Raw genomic sequence first — 15,822 nt, 5'->3', positions numbered from 1 at the left:
GGTGTGTTCCACCACAGAGAATAAGACCAGAATTGAAACTACTGTCAAAATTTTTGGTAGGACTTTTTACTTTTACTCATGAGAGCCAGATTCTGTGTTTAATTCAACCACAACTTGTAATCACTGTCTTGAACCTAAATTGGATTTGGATTTGATTGCTATGGCTGTTTAGCTAGTTGGTTAGAAGCCAAAGTCACAGTTGTCATCCAGCTTTAATTGGAGCCTATAAATGTTTTCATTATAATATAGACACATAGATTTTAAAAACATGTGTTTAGGTCCAAGAGATGAGAGAAGAGATGATCCTTGGAATGTTCTGGTGGGAGGGGGGGGAACAATGCACATAAATATAGAATGTGATGACATGACAGTAAATTGGTGTGTCATCTTTCTAGAGGAGTGACAGCATTGCTGGTTATTTATATGCTAAGCCAATAGCATCTGTCCCCTCTTCTTTGTATGGCCACTGCTGGAGTTCATACACTCAACCTATTACTTTCCCGATAATATCAGCCTCCTTACTTTCTTTCTCCCAGCCTCTTATTATTCCCTGCCAATCTATGTTCTGTTGTGCAACCAGAATCATCTGGGGAGGAGGAAGGACCTAATTTTAGAGTTTAGTTTGGCCCTTATAAGCAGTAATTTTAGAACTCCAACTACATATTTTGAAGCTAAGGGGGTTGCTATTAAGAGATAGGTGACTCAGCAATGGATCATTTCTTATTCCCTGCAAGTCCTCAGGGGTGCAATATAAAAGGGAGTGAGGAGAAGGCTCAGCAATGGACTTTACCTGCTCTGTGGAGCAATGGAAAGTACAAACTCCATCGTGAGTGATATGGCCTTGAAAACTAAGGAGCAGGTAGGAAAATACATTTCTCCCATCTTCAGAGTTAGACAAGGCTGAAAAACTCAGCTTCTCACAGGGGCCAGGCAGATAAACTGGATGAGTGTTTTAGGCTGTTTTCAGGAGATGTTCAGGATGGGCAGACTGCAGAGAGCCTGACATCCAAAGGGACCACCATTGGAAATCTTTCATTTATTTCCAAAGAAGCTGGAAATTTTGATTTTTATGTTAAATTTGATAATTTTTGCATGCCAAACTCCGTATGTTGGATTTGGTCCTGAGACTTCTGGTTTGTGACTTCTGGTTTAAACTATACCATATCTGAGAGTTAGTGTTTGTCCTTGGGAGGTAGTGTGTTGGCAGTTGTGTGTGGTTAAACAGTTACCTTCTTGACAACTAGAGGGTTAAAAGAAAACCTGTGAGTCACCTTGGAGATAAAGGGCCTAGAAATGCTCCCCCTATCTCAAAATGCTTCTTCTAAAGTTCCCTTCACCCCTGCCCATTCCTCACCTCCACACACACACACACCAAGGACAGACTGTGCTGTGGGACATGGAGTGTCAAGGCTGTGGAATTTCCTGCTCGCCTAGCCCCTTGGAGCACTTTCCAGCTTATATAACTTACACTTGGAGAAATGTACCACTGGAGAACAGGCCATGACTCTTGGGATATGACCAACCTGGGTGGACATGGGGTGGTGTTTCTAGAAAGCTTGATATAAAGTCTCACAGTGAAGATTAGAATAAGGAATTTTTTTGCAGAGAAAGGTCAACATGAGGATCAAGGAGCAGAGGGAGCAAATGAATCCTCATGGAGCTTCTCATTTGGGCTATGAAAAAACTCATATAAACACACAGACATGAGTGTCCCCCCTGGGATATAGTTTCAGTCTAATGGAGGAGACCAATATTTAAACAAACAGTCTCCCTAAAGAATGAGATAAGTGCAGAATGAGGTCCTAAGATTGCATCTGGTCAAAAGAGACTGACATAGACTCGGGTGGGGAGAGCAGGCATCAGAGAAGGCCTCCCAAGAAGTGAAGGGAGATCCTAAGGATCAGTGGGCTAGCCCTGGAACAGAGGAAGAGGGGATGGGAAAGTATTCCAGATGGAGGGACCACCATGTGCTAAGCACACACTGGGAAGAAACATGGGGCATCCCAGGGACTGATAGGAAATTGGAATGGGTGGTGAGTCAGGAACAAGGTGGAGCACAGTGGGAGATGAACTTGAGAGAAGGCAAGGCCACTCCGGGCAGGGATTTCCATCCCCTAAGCACAAGGGGAAGTACAAGAAAGTTTTTAGGTCAGGCATGCACATAGTCTAAACTGAAAAAATTGGAAAAGATCATCCTGGCTTCTGTGCAGAAAATAGATTAGAGCAGGGGAACCTTAGGAAGTTTCTTTAAGCTAATATTTTTTGAACTCTTACCATGGGCCATATACTGTTCTGAATTCCTTGCAGCATTAATATATTAAACGCTCACAAAGCTCTATGAGGTGGGTATTATTATTATCTCCCTTTTACAGATGAGGAAACTAAGGCACAGAGAGAGTTAACTTTCCCAAAGTCACACGGCAGGGAAAGTGTCTGGACTAGGGCAGTGTCAGTAGAGAAGGTGAGAAGGGAACTGACCTAAGAGACAGCTATTCAGGAGCTAAGATCTGTAGGATTTGATGGATTGGAAATGGAGTATGCCGGCCAGGCATCACCAACAGGGATTCTGGGCTCCTGGCTTAAGTTGGTGGATAGATGGTAGAAACATTGCTTAAAATTGAATAAATGAAGAGGCCCGGGCCACACAGCTAATCAGAGAAAAAGGCAGAATCCAATGTAGGTATTCTGGCTCTGGGGTCTCTGCTCTTAACCAGTATAACATCCTGCATCTTTTCCTAAATGTGGGAAGATGCAGGAGACACAGCACACCCCAAGGCAAGCAGCCTAATTAGAATCTTCATTAGAAAATTTTCTTTTCTCCTAAAGTCATCTTGGACCACTAGCTGCCAGTCATCTCTCCTTGTGTGATGATAAAAGGCCCTATGAATAAAATGGCTCCCACAGAGAGCTGACATGCATCCAAGTTTACTTAGCCATTGGATGTGTGACTTGGGCACTTAACTCTTTTCTGTGCCTTAGTTTCCTCCCCTATACATAATTTTACCTCCTTCAGGGGATTTTTGTAAGGATTAAATGGATCTATCTATCTGTCTTAGAACCAGATTTGGTATGTAGTAAAGGCTATGTAAGTCCTTGATGTTATCTTTCCAGTTGTTATTGCTGTTGACAACATTAGCATTTGTTTTTACTCTGTTTGTGCTGGGTTCTTTAATAACCCCCCTTCCCTCACTCCATTTTCCAAGAATTACGTTAGCTTTTGTTCTGTGCCCTGCCCCCACCCCTCCCAACTCTGGATATTGTATTAGGAGTCCTTGTTGTACGAGGATTGTTTGTAAACTTCTGCATGTTGGTTGTCAACAGTCTAAATGCCCCGAGGGAGGTCTAACATTGTGGCTGCAGTGCATATCTAAATTGTTAAGATATTTCAAGTGCCCTGAATCTCTCTTCACTTAGAATCCAAGGGAACAGTCATTTCTCCCTGGTTTCAGAATTAATGCAAATATGGGGACATCTAATCAGTTTTATCCAATAGGTCCTGGATAAATGCCTACTCTTTTGTGTCTTGTGATTCTAAATTCATTTGTTTTGATTCAATAGCTGAAATCAAGGAGCATCCGTTATATGTAAACACAAGGCCCTGGATTAGGCAGATTAGAAGGTTAAAATGCAAGCTTAAAGTTTGGTTGATGCAATAATCTTGTACACACATGGAGAACCTGAACAAATATTTCAGGATAAAAGAACAAGGATGTCAAAATGCGCAACATTTGTCTCTTCCTTTCGTTTTTCAAAGACATAATTGGAATGAAAATAATAATTAGCTGACATCTATTGGGCTCTGTCTGCGTGCCAGGCACTATGTTAAACTCTGCATATGTTATCTCATTTAACTCTTAAAAAAGGCTATGAGGTAGGCATCTTTATTATCCTCACTCAAAGATGAGAAAACTGAGGCTTAGAGATGTTAAGGGGCTTTTCCGAAGGTCACACAGTGTTGGAATAATTGAAGCACTAATTTGAATATCATCTTTGAGGCCAGTAAAATTTCCTGGTCCTCATTTTTACTTCTTTATTACTACTCTTCTCTTTCAGCAATTCACTGATGGTGAATTTCTTTGGTAGCTTCTATTTTAGCTTTCTCAATGTGTCCTTGATTTTCACAATACTTTTTCTCTATGAAACTGTTTCTTCACCATTCAATTATTTAATGTATATTCATTATATATTTACTCTGAGTGAATTAGTTTTTAAGAATTCATCTATTTATTGGAAATGATCTAAGTAAGTAGGTAAAAGTCTTTGAGTAGTTTAATTTAAATGAATTCTGGTAACTGCCGGAAAAAAGTGGCTGTTTAGAAATAGTGTTTGCAAACTTTCCTCTCCCAATTCAACAAAAAGAACAAAATGTAAGTGTTTGAAAATAACAAAAAGAAAGAAAGAAAGAAAAAGAATACACCAGTAGCACTCAAATCAAAGAGTGAATATAATCTTACATCCATAAGCTTGGAAAGTGTCATCTAGAAACAGAGAAATGGATCATGATAGGAATCAAAACATGACATCAACACCTTGACCACACCAAGAACCATATGGAAGGAAGAAGATGATAGAAAAACATTATAGAAAAATCTCACTGTGATGCCCCAGAACCAGGGGAAGTGGATTAAGGAGAGGGAAGAGGCACTCCAGGTGACAAAATAAACCAATCAACTAAACACTAAACAGCAAAAATAAAGGTCTCTTCAGAATGGAAGCTCTTCCCAACTAGCACGGCTAAACCGTGAATCAAGAGAGATTGAAAAATAAAACTGCTAGAATTTACTGAGATGTTTTCACCTGGATGGGAGAAGAGCAAGCAAATCTCCCAGAGCTAATTATCTCTAACAATATAAACTAAGGTTTATGAGAATGGAATGACAAAAAGAAAAAAAAAGAAATAATTACAGAGCCGTGGAAAGAGCGGATATCCATGAGAAAAGACATACACAAGCTCCTATGAGTTAAACTGTCCATTAATGTGCAGGACAACACCTGAACATTTCACCCCTCTTTTCCGCCATCTGGCTGGTAGAAGAGTGGAAGTGGCTTTGGTTTGGAGAAGAGGCAGTGAATTGGGAGAGGATTTATTTAGAACTTTCTCTATCAGAGGCGAAGAATTGATGGCCATTTCTAAATTGGGGAAAAATTCCCAGGCATAAAGGTACCATTGGTGGACATGGGATATTTCCATAAATAGACAGAGGAAATATTAACATAGGAATTATTACAAATTTATAATAAAAAATAAACTGTTGATCGCACCAGATAATCCTCCTCTTGCTCCTCTTCACCCCTAAACCCTGCCACCAAACAGGAAATGATAAAGCACGCTTCCACATTCTAGGAAGTCCCCACAGAGCTGCCTAGGTCAAAAATGAATAAGATGGATAGAAATCACAATGGCAGCCAGGCAAAAATTCTGTGAGCTTCCTTTCCCCTTGAACCCACAAAAGGAATGTAGCGTGCAAAAGGCTGATGAAGAACCCATTCCAATTTGCCCGAAGAAATGTGACCAAAAATTTCTGCAACAAATTATTCCCTCTCTCAGGGGGTTTAAGTGGAGAAGGAACCTATGAAGCGAGGGATAAACGACGTAATAAAACAAGATGCAATGAAAGGGGAACTGAAAAACTAAAGAATTACATGGGGGATCAAAATAGAAGGAGATAATTAGAAAACAACAAATACATTACAAACAGAAAGAAAAGTAGATATGACTGAAAATGAATCAGTAAGATGGAGAAAAGTCTTGAGATAATGATATAAAATATGAGGAAAAAAACAAAGAGATGAAAAGTAGAGACTAGGTAATAAATACACAGAACAGTGATGATTTAACATATGGAGAAAAAAATGCAATAGGAAAAGATTCATAGATATAGGAAAAAAGAACTGAATTAAAAGAATTGAATCTGCAAATGAAAAGGCATACCATGTTCTAGGAAAAAAGTTAGAACAAACAATGACTAATGAAACATAGCCTAAGAATTCTCTGAGCTTCAAGACTAGAGAAGGAATTCCCTAAGTATCCACCTGGAAAAATCAAGGCACTTTATGAAGAAAAAAAGCTTGTGTGATCTCATGCTCTCCATAAAAATATTCACTATAGGAGATAGTGGAACCACTTCTATAGGATTCCAAATGGAGAAAAAAATGGCCCAAGAATTTTTCAGCCAAGCTAAGGTGTCCTTCAGATATAAAAGGCAACAGTCTGGTATGTGTGCATAATCAAGGGCTCAGAGAATACAACGCACATGAAGTAAGATTTCCAGATGAAATATAAGATGCCTGGTGAAATTTGAATTTCAGATAATCAATAATATTTTACGAGGCTCCACATATTTCACAGAACATGCTTATCCTAAAAAATTACTCATTGTTTATCTAAAATTCAAATTTCACTGGATGATTTGTATTTTTGTTTGCTAAATCTTGCAACCTTAACACAAGTCATTTTTGAACAATCTATTTTATAAGGAATTTAGCCATTTAAATGCGAAATCAAAGAGAAAAAAGGGTAATCAAGAAGATGAAGCTGGACTATGAAAGCATTAGTGTGAGTACCCACTTTGTTTAAATATAGATCTAAAGGCGAAAAAAGTGAAAATTATGCTTTCAGAAAAATTTCTAAATAGCACTAACTTTGAAAGAAAACAGGCAATATTAAGGTACATATATAAATGCATATGTATGGATGTTAAAATCCTCAGCTATTCCGACAAAAATTGGGAGGAGGAGGAATGAAGCTGTGAGAAAGAATTACTGAACTAATTTCCTTATCTTCCATAGCAAGAAGCTAATAGATATTGCTCTATATTAAAGTTGATAAATGAAGAGTTAGAATTAGAAGGAGGTCACATCTTATGACTGGGTTGGGTTTCCAGGTCAGCACGAGCATAAACCATTGTCTTAAGATGAATTCGACTGCAGAAAATCAAGACAAGTTCAATCTGAATCAACAATATATGAGACTTGTTGAGTCTCAGAAATGCAAGGCCACACACTGTGAATAATCGTGACTGGTTTGACTCAGGGGCTCAAATATGTGCTCAAGGATTAGTGTCTTTTCCCCATTTGTCTTTCCTTCCTTGCTATCAGCTTCATCCTAAGGGGGGCTGCCAGGCACCGCTGCAAAATGCCTGCCAACAACATCTGAGATAATACACTTTCTCATCTAAATGTAAGGATCTAGAGAGAGAATGCCATTCCTTTCAGCTCTTTGAAAAAGAATGAGGAACTATTTTTTTCCAGAAGCTCTCAAAAAACCCTCTTTGTATCTTATTGGCATGGATTGGGTTATGTGTGCCATTTCTCATAATGAAAGTGACCATGGATGCTGATCAGTTCAGGTGTGAGCCACAGGCCCAGTCCTCCAGCTGGGAGTAGAGACAAATTTCCCCACACCTGGGCTATGCTGGTGAGAAGTGGGCTCACAAATGAAAATGAAGGTTTTTACCAAAAGAATGGGAAATGAACTTTGAGGAAGCAGCCACAACGTCCACTGTTATCTCCGATAACCAAGATTGCTTTAAAAATCTGTAAGGAAGGGGCCTTGTTGGAAATCAGTCTAATTCATCTTAGCAAATTTTCTCACCAGCCTTAAAATATTATTTTTCTTTCTTAATGCCCAGATCAGATCATTTGCTTACTTTTAGGGGCCATGTTATGGAAAGAATGCATATCCAAAAATACCAGCCCCAAATCCAGCATGATGGAGCACCGGATCGCCACCTCCCATGTCATGCTCCTTCTGGGGCATGTGACCATTGAGTGGAGGAGCGGGCGGAGCAACCCTCACTATTTAATGATTCTTAATCTATCTCTCTTTGATGAGTATGTCTAATAGAGTACATTTAACATAACACAGTGAAAATGTGTTTACTATCTAAAGTTATAACCACCTTAGGAACTGAAAAAAATAAGAGTATAAACCTTACAAATAGTCAGACAGGAAGAATTTCTTTTCTTTTCTTTTCTTTTTTATAAAAACAAGAAACAGAGACCCAAGAGCAAAAGATATTAAATTAAAAAAACAGCAAAGAAGCATTAAAACCAAGGCTGAATATAAAGTAAAAAAGGGAAAATAGCAGAAAGAGTGGTACTTTACCATGATAACTGTCATAAATTCAAATACTGTAGTTCAACATACACAAGACAACGACTGACGAATGGAAGGAGCAAAGGACAGAAACATGTAGTCACACGCGACTTCCCTCACCCCTTTCGACACCGACGTGGATTTAGACAAAGAGAGGTAAGCACATGGTGAATCTGACTAATGTAACAACGATAATCTAGTAAACGTAGAACAAACTCCAGATCCTGATGAAACAGAAAATAGACACTTTTTTCCAAGTGCCACGATGATATATTAGGACATTAAAAAAAAAACTCAACAAATTCTAATAAGTAGAAATAATACAGACCTCATTCTCTTAACTGTTTTGCAATAAAGCATAAACTAGCAAGAGTAAAATCAAGCAAGCAAAAATCCCAAGTATTTGGTAACTAAAAAAAAAAAAGAAGAAGGAAAACTCTTAAGCTACCTTTGGGTCAGTGAAGAAATGCAAACCAGAATTGTACATTTTCTTAAAGTAACCATAAAAACCCTTGGGAAGTGAATAGTATTGTGGAAAAAAATTCACGGTCTTAAATATATCATAAAAAATAGAGTGAGAATAAATAAGTTAGGCCTTCAAATCACGGGGTTGAGAAAAAAACTGAGTCTAATAAAACCAATCTATGGCAGGCAGTTAAAAAATTAGATAAATAAATTTATATTAATTAAGGAAAAAGGGAGAAAGCACAAATAGGCAATTTTAGAAACGAGACAAGAAAACAAAGACAGATAAAGACAATGTTGGTAAAACATAAGAGGTTGCCTTTTAAATTATAGGCAAAATTTGAAAAGCTGATATGAATAATGTTTTTTTTTCCCCCTGGGAAAATATAAATGACCAAATTTGACCCAAGAAGAGAGAAAAACCTCAGATAGTACCAATAATCATGGACAAAATTAAAAGTTTCCAAAATTACAAATTGCATCAAACTCAGATAATTTCACAAGGGAATTCTCCATAACTTTCAGTGGATAGAAGGATCTAATGCTATTGTTGTTTCAGAACATAGAGAATAGAACACAGAGAATAGAGAAATAAATTAGTTTTTGAATTTTTTTCAAAGCCATCATAACATGGTAAACACAGACAGACTCACACACACCAAAAACTCTAGACAACAACAGCAATTATATCGAGGCAAAAATTATAGTAACATATTAACAAATATAACTCACCAATAAATTCATGGACTACCACAACACAACCACGTGCACTTCATTCTAGGAAAATAAAGATGATTCCATATTAGAGAATTCATTTTATTGAACCATCATTTTAACTGATCACGGGGGGAAAATCATATTATCAGAATGATTACTGTCTAAAATATATTTTATAAGATCCATGCACTTTTTTTGGTGAGGAAGATTGGCCCTGTGCTAACATTTGTTGCCAATCTTCCTCTTTTTGCTTGAGGAAGATTATCTCTGAGCTAACATCTGGGGCAATCTTCCTCTATTTTATATGCAGGACTCCACCACAGCATGGCTTGATGAGCAATATGTGGGTTCATGCCCAGGATCTGAAACCATAAACCCTGGGCTGCTGAAGGGGAGCCTGCGAACTTACCCATTATGCTACCAGGCCAGCCCTAAGCATATATTTTTAATGAAAACTCTTTAGTAAAATAATAGTAGAGAGCTACCTTCTTACTATTTTATATTCAATCCTGCCTCCCAATCCAGCCAAATGCTTACTGGAGAAATTTAGAATTATGTCCATTTTCATGGAGATTGAGGTCAAGAAGGGAAATGAGAGCCTCACTTTTGCTCCCTTTAGTTAACATTGCTGCAGAAACTCAAGGCAATTAGATGAGAAAATAAAATGATGAGGAGACACAAAGCAAAACTGCTGTTTGAAAATTGGATACCTGTGAAACATGACGGAATCACTACGAAACCTATTTAAAATAAGAGTGTTTGGATATATCCAAATCAAAGGTTTTCCTTTATGTATATGCGATAGCTTTTTAGAAGATATACAGATGTTCATAATAATGATAACACAAACGACTAGCATTTGTGAAGTGCATCCTGTGTGCCAAAGCTCTTTTAAATGCTTTAAATAGATGAATTCATTGAATACGCAAAACCACCTTACAAATGAGAGAAGAAAATCACCTTTGAAATAGCAAGAAGATAAAATATGTAACAAGCAGTATAATGTAGCAGGTAGGCGTGGTTAAGAGCCCGACTATCCAGGCTTGCTACTGTGTGACCTGGAACAAGCTACTTAACCTCTTCATGCCTCAATTTCCACATCTGTAAACTGGAGATGTCAGTAGTACTTACTTCATAAGGTTGCTATGAAATTAAGTGTTAATACATGTAAAATCCTGAGAACAGTATATGTGTTAGCTATCATTATTATTAAAAATAAAACTAGCAAGAAATGTATATGGCCTAAATGGAGAAAACTTTAGAATTCTGACTAAAGGATATGAAGGCTTTTTTCCTCTTTAATACAATTTAATTTCCACAGGTTCTTGTGATATTATTTGAGTGTTTAATGAACATTAATAGTGAATTACCCAAAATACTAGTTCAAGTGACTTACCGCGACTCAGAGCCCTAGGGATGAGGAGCAAGGAAACCTTCCATAATGAGTCAAGGGCCTTAGGATGACCAAACATTTTCATGATCTGGGAAATGTAATTAGTGAAACAACAAAGCTTTCATGGGTGTCTGATTACTAATTAACCTATTCACAGTTAAATCAAGAAGAAACAAGACTTTCAGGACTGGTCTTTCCTATGTTCAAGCAGACTTTTAAGAGTGTCACTTCTATTTTTCATTTCTGTGAGATTTCATTGTTTAGCTTAAAATCTGAAAGACTATTTGAAATGTATAAAATACAATATTAAAACCTGGAACTTCTGAACTTTTTCAAGATTGTTCCAAGTCAGTTGCTGCATGGTATTTGCTTTTCAGTATAGTAAGTGGTTTTTTTGCTTAAAAAATATTTTAGAATGCACTACTCCTGAAGCCCCACATCTCATGATTGTGAAGTTTGATTAATTACTCAGATTTAATTCATCAGAGATTCAGTATTTAACTCTAAAATCCAATGAAACTATATCATTTTTAAATAATCTCATTTAACATCTATTGAATATATATGTTTTATGAGAGTCAAAAACATTAAGTTAAGGGGCCGGCCCAGTGGTGTAGTGGTTGTTTGCGCACTCTGCTTCAGCGGCCTGCAGTTTGCGGGTTCAGAACCCCGGCACTGACCTACACACCATTCATCAAGCCATGCTGTGGCAGCATCCCAAATACAAAATAGAGGAAGATTGGCACAGATGTTAGCTCAGGACCAGGCTTCCTCACAACCCTCCCCCCCAAAACATTAAGTTAAGAAATTAGTTTTCCTTCGAACTGTCACTGAGCCCTTGGCCAGCTTCCCATGGTAACCTGCCATCTTGATTCTCTCTCTGTCATCAGGGTCAGTGGAGGGGTGGCCCCATCACCAAATCAATGACTCAGCCTGGATCACACAGGATAAGCTTCAAATAATCTGCATGAGTCAAAGTGTTGAAATAAATTAGGAGCAGAACCCCAGAGTCAGACTCCAGAAGAGTTAGGAGAAGCAGCAATATGCCACAGAGCTACAATTTACCTTCATAACATTGTGAAAGAAAGCCAACTGCCCAACTTGCCATTATTTCCCATCGACGTAAGGGGCTGGCCTCACGTTTGCCCCAGAAGATGTTTTTAATAATAGACTACTTTTAAAAGCAGTTTTAACTTCACAGAAAAATTGAGTGGAAAGTACAGAGAGTTCCATATATTCCCTGCCCACACACACATATGCACTATCTTCCCACTATCAACATCCCCACCAGAGTGACATATTTGTTACTATCGATGAGCCTATATTGACACATCTTTATCATCCAAAGGCCATAGTTTACATTAGGGGTCACTATTGGTATACATTCTATGGGTTTTGGCAAAAGTGTAATGATGTCCATGGTTATAGTGTCACGCAGACTAGTTTCACCACCTAAAAATCCTCTGTACTCTGCTGATTCATCTGTGCCATGTCCTAACCCCTGGAAACCGCTGATCCTTTTACTGTCGCAATAGTGTTGCCTTTTCCAGTAGAATCGTACAGTACGTAGATTTTTCAGACTGGCTTTTTTCACTTAGTGATATGCATTTAAATTTCCCCCATAGCTTTTCAAGGCTGGATAGCTCATTTCTTTTTAATTTCAAATAATATTCCATTGTCCAGATGTACCGCAATTTATCTATCCATTCACCTACCGAAGGACATCTTGGTTGCTCTCAAGTTTGGGAAATTATCAATAAAGCTGCTATAATCATCCACGTGTAGGTTTTTGTGTTGACATAACTTTTCAACTCATTTGGGTAAATACCAACTAGCACAGTTGCTGGATCATATGGCAAGAGAATGTTTCTTTTGAGGAGAAACTGCCAAAATGTTTTCCAAAGTGGCTGTACCATTTTGCGTTCCCACCAGCAATGAATGAGAGGTCCTGTTTCTCCACACCCTCTTCTACATTAGGTGTTGTAAGCAGTCCACATTTTGGCCATTCAAGTAGATGTGCAGTGGTATCTCGTTGTTTTAATTTGCAATTCCCTGATGACATGTAGTGTTGAGCATCTTTTCATATGCTTATTTTCCATCTGTATATCTTTTTTGGTAAGACGTCTATGAAGGTCTTTGGCTCTTTTTTAAATCACGTTGTTTGTTTTCTTATTGTTGAGTTTAACTGTTCTTTGTATATTTTGGATACCAGTCCTTTTTCAGATATGTCTTTTGCAAATATTTTATCCCAGACTGTGGCTTTTCTTCTTGTTCTCTTGACATTGCCTTTCACAGCAGAAATTTTTAATTTTAGTGAAGTTCAGCTAATCAACTCTTTCTTTCATGGATTGTACCTTCAGTGTTTTAGCTAAAAAGTCCTTGCCAAACCCAAGGTCATCTAGATTTTGTCTTATGTTATCTTCTAGGAGTTTTACAGTTTTGTTTTTTACAATTAGGCCTGTGATCCATTTTTAATTTATTTTGTTAAAGGTTTAAGGTCTGTATCCAGACACATTATTTTTGTTGCATGTGGATGTCCAATTTTTCCAGCCCCATTAGTTGAAAAGACTACCTTTGCTCCATTGTATTACCTTGGCTGCTTAGTCAAAGATCAGTTGACTATATTTATGGGTGTATTTCTGGGCTTTCTATTCTGTTCCATTGTTCTATTTGTCTCTACTTTGGCCAATACAAATATGTTGATTACTGTAGCTCTGTAGTAAGTCTTGAAGTCAGGTCATGTCTGTCATTTTCTTCTTCTCCTTCCACATCGTGTTGTGTTGGCTATTCTGGATCTTTTGTCTCTCCATATGAACTTTAGAATCACTTTGTTGAGATACATAAAATAACTTTCTGGAATTTTGATTGGGATCGTGTTGAATGTATGGATCAAGTTGTGTTGAACTGATATTTTAATATTGAGATGAATGGTGAGTTTTCCTATCCACAAACATGAAATATTTGCCCATTTATTTATTTCTTCTTTGATTTTTCAACAGAATTTTGTAATTCTTCTCATATAGATCTTGTGCATATTGTGTTAGATTTACACCCAACTATTTAATTTTGAGGGGTGCTAATGTAAATGGTATTGTGTTTTTAATTTCAAATTCCATATATTCATTGCTGGTATATAGAAAAGGGATTGACTTTTGGGTGTTAACCTCGATCCTGCAATCTTGCTATAATTACTTACTAGTTCCAGAAGATTTTTTGTCACTTCTTTCAGATTTTCTACATAGACAATTATGTCATCAGTAAACAAAGATAGTTTTATTTCTTCCTTCCTAATCTGTGTGCACATTTTTCCTTTTCTTGTCTTATTTTTTTAATGCTTTCCTTTTGATTTTATTCTTGCTGTTTTGTGATTTGAATTAGTTTTAAACTCTTTTATAGTAAAATTTGTGTCTTTAATTCATGGAAAAACTACCCTTTAGTTTTCAATAAGTCATACTCTTGCAATTTCCTATACAAGATTTACATATTTTCCGCAAGCATCGGATCTTTGTAATATTTGATACACCTTCACACACAATTTTCCAGTAAGATTCTTCTGTACAACCATGAATTTTATGGTCATATTTCATTTCTCTCAATTTTCTTTATGGATCATTACATTCTACTTTCTTTTTCTTAATCTGAATAATCTTACCATGAATTCCATTTCTATTTTCTCTCCTTTATGAAGATGTAAAGTATTATTGAAGTCTGATTATTACGTCATGCAGATTTGTCAAATATTGCTTGTGTTGTAGGATGTTGAATATGGACCAGCCCTTAGACTTCATCAGCTTCAATCTCTTATCCCACACCATCCCTGAGAAGTACCATCAAACATTTTCTTCAATTCCTCAGATTCTTCAGAACTCATAAGTCAGAGAAAATGTATCCCATTGTTGAGGGTCTCTACTCACTAGAAAATTCTTCATCAAATCGAAGCAACATCTGCCCGTCTGAAAATTTGCCTTCTCAAAATGTCGTTCTCCAGATCCATGAAGAACTGGCCCCATGCATCTTCCACCTGTTAGCTCTTTGTAAATTTGTAAACACCCATCATGTTTCTTAGTCAATCTCTCTGTTTTCTGGGTTAAACATGCCAATAGCTTGAAATATTTCTACAAAGAAATGACTTCCCATTATTTTTGTGATCTTGGTTCTTCCACTCCAGAAATTGTTTTTTAACTTTTCTTTTAAACTATGAAAACCATAGTGTGTGATTCCTTGAGACAAACTTTCTTGGCCTGAGGGGGCAACCTTAGTGTTAGGGACACCTATCTAAGAGTCGATGGGTAATAAATGGTTCTCACAAAGGGAATGAACTTTGAGGAACAAGTAAGTGAGGCATTATTGTCTCTTATTTTATAGATGGCTCACTTGGAGAGGATCCCACGCCAAGGGTTGAGGTGGAATTCAGAAAGTTTTCTAGTCTGCATCAGTATGTGGAGAACTTTGTAGATAGCAAATCCTCAGTACATGCTGTTGGTGGTATATTGCAAAGGTACAATGGATATCTGAGGTTGGAAGCAGGTGTATATCCAAAACTTGTATGCCACCTACTTCCCTACAAGAAGCAGAATGACTAAAACTGGACAAATGAGAAGCTCATTTGGGAACCTGGTTTATGAAAACTTTCCTCCTCTGATGTATGCAATAATCCTGTAACACTGTGTGTATTGATATTTTAACGCATTTTATTTCCTTTTCATATGTGACTGTTATTATTATCACTCATGGTGTGATTGATAACATAATTTCTCCAAAGAGGTGCAGAATGTGGGAAGAAATCTTAGTGCTTCACCCTTTTCTTTTACAGATGATAAAATAGAAACTGTGAGGGATAAAGTGACTTGGCTCAAGGTCCCTTAATCCTCTGTCTTCAATGAACTCAAGCTATGATGAGATCTAAGTTTGCCATTCCCTCTAAATAGCCTTGATATGGAGCAAAGTGATGGAAAAATCGGAGACCAGCAGAGAGAAAAACAGCAGCAGCAGGGAGTAGGCAAGGAGCTAGAAAAGTCACAGTGTTTTATAAACTTTAAATTCCCAACTGCTACACTATAATTCTGTCTTGCAAGTCCATTATAAGGAAGTCATTTTGGTGACTTGGATGAAGTCCACGGGAGATGTGCCTTGACATCTAATTTGTGAG

The 15,822-nt window shown here is 37.4% G+C and overlaps 1 long non-coding RNA gene across 11 annotated transcripts in view; it reads left to right on the top strand.

The window, feature by feature from the left end:
• Nucleotides 1-738: 738 nt before the first annotated feature.
• LOC123276403 (uncharacterized) overlaps nt 739-15,822 on the top strand; it is a 34,527-nt gene continuing 19,443 nt past the window's right edge. For all 11 annotated transcript variants that reach the window (XR_011493562.1, XR_011493560.1, XR_011493556.1 and 8 more), the window contains exons 1-2: nt 739-859; nt 15,487-15,817. This is a non-coding gene — a long non-coding RNA (uncharacterized lncRNA). The remainder of the gene's footprint in view (nt 860-15,486; nt 15,818-15,822) is intronic.

This window comes from Equus asinus, chromosome 13 (genome assembly GCF_041296235.1).
Source record: "Equus asinus isolate D_3611 breed Donkey chromosome 13, EquAss-T2T_v2, whole genome shotgun sequence".
NCBI lineage: Eukaryota > Metazoa > Chordata > Mammalia > Perissodactyla > Equidae > Equus > Equus asinus.
This window is presented reverse-complemented; position numbering and strand designations above follow the sequence as displayed.